Raw genomic sequence first — 7,500 nt, 5'->3', positions numbered from 1 at the left:
AGCAGCCAGAGCTGTCAGTCTGCATGGAGCAGCCAGAGCTGTCAGTCTGCAAGGAGCTGCCAGCCTGCATGGAGCAGCCAGAGCTGCCAGCCTGCATGGAGCAGTCAGAGCTGTCAGTCTGCATGGAGCAGTCAGAGCTGTCAGTCTGCATGAAGCAGCCAGAGCTGTCAGTCTGCATGAAGCAGCCAGAGCTGTCAGTCTGCAAGGAGCTGCCATTCTGCAAGGAGCTGCCAGTCTGTAAGGAGCTGTCAGTCTGCAAGGAGCTGCCAGTCTGCAAGGAGCTGTCAGTCTGTAAGGAGCTATCAGTCTGCAAGGAGCTGCCAGTCTGCAAGGAGCTGCCAGTCTGCAAGGAGCTGCCAGTCTGCAAGGAGCTGCCAGTCTGCACGGAGCCGCCAGAGCTGCTAGTCTGTAAGAAGCCGCCAGAGCTGTCAGCCTACATGGAGCAGCCAGAGCCGCCAGTCAGCGTGGAGCAGTCAGAGCCGCCAGTCAGCATGGAGCAGCCAGATCTTTCAGTCTGCCAGGATCCGCCAGTCAGCCAGACTCTTCCAGATCTGCCAGTCAGCCAGACTCTTCCAGATCTGCCAGTCAGCCAGACTCTTCCAGATCCGCCAGTCAGCCAGACTCTTCCAGATCTGCCAGTCAACCAGACTCTTCCAGATCTGCCAGTCAACCAGAATCTTCCAGATCTGCCAGTCAACCAGACTCTTCCAGATCTGCCAGAACTGCCAGTCGGCCAGGATCTGCCAGTCGGCCAGGACCCGCCAGTCAGCCAGGATCTGCCGGTCAGCCAGGATCTGCTAGTCAGCCAGGATCTGCTGAGACCACCAGCCAGCCAGTATCTGGTAGATCTATCTACCTGCCTGAGCTTCCTCTCACTCCTGAGCTTCCTCTCACTCCTGAGCTTCCTCTCACTCCTGAGCTTCCTCTCACTCCTGAGCTTCCTCTCACTCCTGAGCTTCCTCTCACTCCTGAGCTTTCTCTCACTCCCGAGCTTCCCCTCAGTCCCGAGCTGCCTCAGTCCCGAGCTGTCCTTCAGTCCCGATCTGCTCCTCAGTCCAGTGGGGTTCTGGGTGAGGACTACTAGGCCATGGTCGGCGGCGAGGGTGGACTATCCAGGGACGCGAGGAGAGGGGACTAAGACATTGACTGAGTGGGGGTCCACGTCCCGCGCCAGAGCTGCCACCATAGACAGACGCCCACCCGGACCCTCCCTATTGTTTTGAGGTGCGTTCGGGAGTCCGCACCTTAGGGGGGTGGTTCTGTCACGCCCTGGTCGAAGTATTTTGTGTTTATTTACATTTACATTTAAGTCATTTAGCAGACGCTCTTATCCAGAGCGACTTACAAATTGATGCATACACCTTAAGACATCCAGTGGAACAGCCACTTTACAATAGTGCATCTAAATCTTTTTAGGGGGGGGGGGTGAGAAGGATTACTTACCCTATCCTAGGTATTCCTTGAAGAGGTGGGGTTTCAGGTGTCTCCGGGTGTTTATCAGGTGTTTATCTTTATGTATTGGGTCAGGCCAGGGTGTGGCATGGGGTTTTTGTATTGTGGTGTGTTTTGTCTTGGGGTTATGGTGTTGGTATCGGGATTGTAGCTTAGTGGGGTATCTAGCAAAGTCTATGGCTGTCTGGAGTGGTTCTCAATCAGAGGCAGGTGTTTATCGTTGTCTCTGATTGGGAACCATATTTAGGCAGCCATATTCTTTGAGTTTGTCGTGGGTAATTGTCCTTAGTGTCTTTGTTCCTGTCGCTGTATTAGTTGACAAGTTATAGGCTGTTTCGGTTTTCGTTACGTTTATTGTTTTGTAGTGTTTGTGTTATTTCGTGTTTACGTTTGTTTGATTAAACATGGATCGCAATCTACACGCTGCGTTTTGGTCCGACTCTCCTTCACCACACCTAGAAAACCGTTACAGAGAGCAGCAACTCAGAGATGACACACAATATTTCCCCCCAGAAAACGATGCCTAATGTGAAAATCGTGAATAGATAGTTGATAAAATAATGTTTTCCAGCGAGTTTAGAAGAAATTAACACACAGTAAACAAGCGAACCTTTATAATATCCTAAACCATTACATTATTATAAATTAAATAAAGAAGACCTATAACATTTCAGCCTACATTGGTGAATAATATTTATTTTAAATTCTTCCATCTTTTAATGATCACAATATAATCACAATAGTTGGATCACAATCTAATAACGGAGTTTTTTTTATGGTCAGAAGGTTGGTTGTCATGGCCACATGGGTGACCACACATCTCTGTCTTGGATGAGTTGAAAGGTCAACTCTCCCTGTGCGTTACAACTGTGTCCGGTTAGGAGAAGGGGATAGGATACCGCTAAAAAATAAAAAACAGGTCTGCTTTGACCACATGTCAAATTCATTCAATGCCTGTACATCATAGTTCCAAAACAGAGCACTGAACCGACGTAATGTCATGGCCTACTTCGGTGAAATATCGAGGGAGAAAATCGTGGATAGTACAGGCTATAGCATAAAACAATAAAGAATAGCCTAAAGTTATACTAATTATTCAAACTCTGTCGTGATAGAGTTTTCAGGAGTTAGTGCCTCGTTGAATTAATTTTTATATATATGTATATATATATGTTTGCCTATCTATTATCATAAATCAAAGATACACTTATTCTACCCTATTACATTTGAATAAATTGTTTCAAATATCGTGGGAATGCAATACCGTAAAGGGAGCGAGTCATAATAAACCATTTCTAAAATGGTTCCCCAGAGATGACAATTAAATTGTAATTACTGTTAATATTCCGTGGGGAAATCTCCCCTTCCGTCGGTTGACCTGAATTCCGACACTCATGTGTAGCCTATGAGGAACATGATTGGATGACGTGCTTGGCTTCAATTCTGCCTGTTGTGTAGATTCCTCAACACGATAGGCGTTCTGTCTACAATGGATTCATCACATACCTTATTTACTTATTTTTTTGGTGTTTTTTATTTTATTTATTTTTTTAACAGCTATATATCACTAATACAATCCTTTCAGTTTTACTTAGCCTATTACGCACAGACATGTGACGCACGCCTATTGGGGTATTGGAAGAGATACCAGCACATGAAAATCTCGGAAAAACACTGATTGAGTTGCCCTACATTATGAGAACATAAGAGTATGTTTACTTGCACACTAATAATTCGATATTAAACTCATTATGGCAGAAGGCCGAGTATGGAAATTGACATGTAAACCCCTTACTCTGCTTATCTTAATCGGTGTAAAGTTCAAATGGAAGTGAGCAGACACCGATTAAAACACCTGGTGATCTGAGCAATCTGTCGAATGATTAGGAAACAGCTCCAGCTGTGTGTTTAATGTGTGCGCGTGACAGCACCCGCAGCGGCATCTTTTGTGAAGTGAGTTTCGGAAAAACTGAATGTCCGAACTCGAGTCACAAAAAAATTAAAAGGTTTCACCAAAATAGCATGATCACTGTGGTAGATGGTTTATTTTGATTGGCGATTTTCTGCATGAATCAAAAGTCCCACCAGTAGCCTGATTTCAGATGTGTCCATGTAAACAGCATGTAAACGTTTTAATTAAACAAGTTATTATATACATCTGACTATCCACAATTATCGCTTTGTTGTGTGAATGTAACCGTGCTTATTAAAGACTACATGCAATGTAGAAGATGATAAATAGCTTATATGCTACTCCATAATATTTACCCATTTTCTCGACAGTTGTCCGTTTATTCACTTAACACTCTCCATCCATCTCTATGGCCCCTCAGAGAGACATGAATTTATATTTCATCAAAGGAAAACAATTATTCAGAGTTTGTAAATGAGGTAAAAGGTTAACAGAGGTTGTATTACTTGGTATTGAGTGACCTACCGAGGAATGAAACACCAAACACCGAACCTTAAAATCGGGCGTGCTGGTTTAAAAACATTGGCTAACTTTACGCAGTCAAATTTCAAGATTTTGAGCAAATTATTTTCCTATCCATTGTGGGATATGGGATATTGTGGGATATATACCATTGTGGGACTCATATGTCCTGGGTTTTCCTATGTCAACTCCGTTTTGTATTTTTATAAACAACTTCTAAACCATGCAGCCTTTATAATGTACATGTGACACAAACTAAACTAAATAGTTTTCTGTCCTTCTTGTCGGAGCCGTGGTGCGCGCGGCCAAATGGAGACACGGAGAGACAAACGACGATGTTCGCTATTAAAATCAATTCGATAACACTTTATTTAGTCATTTTCACACACACACAAAAAAGTGTCGCAAAGTGCTTTGCAGTGGCAAGGAAACTGATAACGACTCTATTCTGTTTTACCTTTCTCTAAAGGGACAAGAGGTCCCCTGGGTCGAATCAGGACAAACCGTCTCATATAGCCTAAATAAACGGTCTTATTGCGCATATAAACTAAACTGTTTTCACTCATTGTGACCGACACGCGAGGACAAAATTAAGAAAAGTGACACAGTTGTAATTACATTGGCCTATAGTTAAAATAGGGTATCATATCAAACGACAAAAATTGTTGACGTTTCAGATTACATCCAATGTGTTGACCAACCATTATTCTATACTTAACAATAAGAGGTACCCTAAATCAAATAGATTTATAAAAATGCGTATCTCCTTACACATTTCCCCCCTGTCTCTCTATAGCATGAGGCACTGGGTTTATTCGCTGAACCGGTCTCCTCTCCATGTTCTCCGGTGTGAAGTCAAAGGCGTTTTGTGTTCCTTCTCAAATCCGGCGGACGTTTCTTATTGGTCAGGTGAGGACTTTGCATCACTCCTGCTGATGACGCAGCCCGTGTCTTCGCGCATCCTTTAGCCTCCCGGCGTCTTTAAGTGATTCTTGTTGCTCCGCGAGCCGCTTCAGCATGAGACTAGCAGTCCGACCGTGGTGAGAGAAACAACCAACTAACATTTCCCTGCTCTGAAGGAGAGTGGCGCAAAAGAGCTACATCTCACTCTCTCTCTCTCTCTCTCTCTCTCTCTCTCTCTCTCTCTCTCTCTCTCTCTCTCTCTCTCTCTCTCTCTCTCTCTCTCTCTTTCTCTCTCACTCTCTTTGCTGTCCAGAGAAATTACAATATTTATCATACCTGTGAACGACCGACTCTGTTTTCTGTATATGACTATTTGCTAAGAAGCTCAATTTTCACATCTGACGTTACGGAGTAAGTAACCTTTCATGCACACTCACATGCGCGTGAGTGCGTGCGTGGTGCGTGCGTGTGTGTGTGTGTGTGTGTGTGTGTGTGTGTGTGTGTGTGTGTGTGTGTGTGTGTGTGTGTGTGTGTGTGTGTGTGTGTGTGTGTGTGTGTGTGTGTGTGTGTGCGCGAAGCGGTATAGTGAGATGACTTTCCCCTGTCTGCGGTTAGGTTATGGCCGGTGTGTTGTTGCTTCATCTGTAGCACATCAGACAGAGAAAGAGCTCTAACGCCGTTTGTGTCAACTGCTCCTCCCTTTTTTCCTGTTAGGATATAGCTTACGGTTCAATTTTAGAAACAAATTGTAAGTATCAATTTATCCGTTTTAAAGTGTTCTATAACCTCTCCTACTTTGTTAAACTTTACGCGAGTTACGTTCCGATTAGAGACGGGTTGTTTTTTGAGCTTGGAGAGAGAGAGAGAGAAACATATACATGTTTTACTTCCTCTTTAATAGAAAAGTTATTCTTTTTTTTTGTCTTATTCACATGATGTTCTCCCGATCCATTCTCTGTTATTTAGTCTTATTTCCGAGGATAACGGATTTGTTTGTTTAGTTGCATGGATTTGCGCGCTTCACTTCCCCCTTTTCACCAGCTATCTATATAATTCCTGTTTATCTCCGCAGTTTTACAGCAGCACTGCTAGACTAGCTGACCATTGTTGCTACTGTACAATAATTCTCTGTGTGTGATGCGAGGTTGTGTTACAATTGTAATGATCTTATTTATCGCGTCCATTGGCCTATGTATGTTGTAAAATCACTTCTCCTTTCCTGTCTGTGATAACAGCTGTTGGCTACTGTTGCTACATTCATATGTGTGTTGTGCTCGTGTCTCTCTGTTTGATGGTGTCAAATTCTGCCAAGTTGTTGCCTATTTCTTGGGCGTTTTACATTTTAAACTATTGTAGGCCACTATTGAAATGTTATTTTTGACAGCAAAGTGGTCAACCATAATAGGTAAACCAGTGTGACAGTTCGCGACAGAGAAATTGTCTCTGAGACTCAATCCACTGGGCGCACACTGGTTGAATCAACGTGGTTTCCATGTAGTTTCATTTCAGTTTTATTAAAACCAATGTGGAATAGACGTTGAATTAAGATCTGTGCCCAGTGACAATTGCTTTGTTTAGCTACGGGGGCGGTCAGTGTTTAGCCTATAGACTGTATCGACAATTTTCTGTTGCTTTTCTGACAAGAATTTTTAGAGGAAATGTTTCCTTCTCTTTGCCTCAGGCGCTTTGGCAGTCGAGTCGATGGCAGGTGCATCGGACAAAGGCTCCTGGCGTTAGTCAAAGTGGTCCTAATATCGTGTTCGACCAATCACACGATACAGATATAGTATCCGCATCACACATCTCCGGTGGTACAGAGAGAATAATTTGGTTGATTTAGATTGTGTATGGATTAGCCTAGTTATCCTTATAGTTATAGTTACAGGATTTAGTCCCACAATTGGGTTATTCGGGGTGTTTAATTTTATTTTTTATTTTTTATTGACACGGAACTAAAATCATCAGGAGGTTGTTTGATGATCAGGACTAAATGTTTATTTAGGACACATTCAAATCAGTTGAACAAGTGAAAATCGAACTCCGTTTTTCTTCTTCTCTTAAAGTCCAACTGTATAAACCTCTCCGTTTTTCTTCTTCTCTTAAAGTCCAACTGTATAAACCTCTCCGTTTTTCTTCTTCTCTTAAAGTCCAACTGTATAAACCTCTCCGTTTTGTCTGGGTTCTCATTTCCATTTGGTCACACTAGTCCGAGTCTTAGTTCCATATCAGTAGAATCCCCCCCCCCCCACACACACACAAAAAACCTTCAGTTTCAGATGTGTGTTGTGTTCCTAGTCTATTATCCGTGAATTGGATTTCAACCAAGTAAATATAAATTGACATAATGTACATTTTAAAAACAATTATAAGTTAGACATAAATTAAATAAGTGTTTTTACAGGGAATTTAGCTATTAAGCTGATTTTGTTCTCATATTATGCACATTCTTGTCCAATGCTGTTAATCTACTATATATATAGTGTTTGGACTATTTTAATGTCACAAAATTAAGTTTGTTGAGTAAATATTATGCTGGCTGAAGGACATTTCTATTTATGATTAAAAAAAAATAAAAACATGAAAATAATGTATTAAAATACATTTCTATCATCACATTTTTGTCAAATATTTTACATCGACATTTTAATAAATGTATTGATGGCACTGAAAAATAGTCCAGAAATGATTTCTCCGTGCCAAAGCGACAACTG

General features: G+C 42.2%; 1 protein-coding gene across 1 annotated transcript in view; it reads left to right on the top strand.

The window, feature by feature from the left end:
* The first annotated feature begins 4,285 nt into the window (after positions 1–4,285).
* LOC118380989 (prospero homeobox protein 1-like) overlaps positions 4,286–7,500 on the top strand; it is a 62,566-nt gene continuing 59,351 nt past the window's right edge. Inside the window, exon 1 of the mRNA XM_052485655.1 lies at positions 4,286–5,200. The gene's annotated coding sequence lies outside the window, so the exon portion shown is untranslated. The remainder of the gene's footprint in view (positions 5,201–7,500) is intronic.

The sequence above is a fragment of the Oncorhynchus keta genome, chromosome 29 (assembly GCF_023373465.1).
Source record: "Oncorhynchus keta strain PuntledgeMale-10-30-2019 chromosome 29, Oket_V2, whole genome shotgun sequence".
NCBI lineage: Eukaryota > Metazoa > Chordata > Actinopteri > Salmoniformes > Salmonidae > Oncorhynchus > Oncorhynchus keta.
This window is presented reverse-complemented; position numbering and strand designations above follow the sequence as displayed.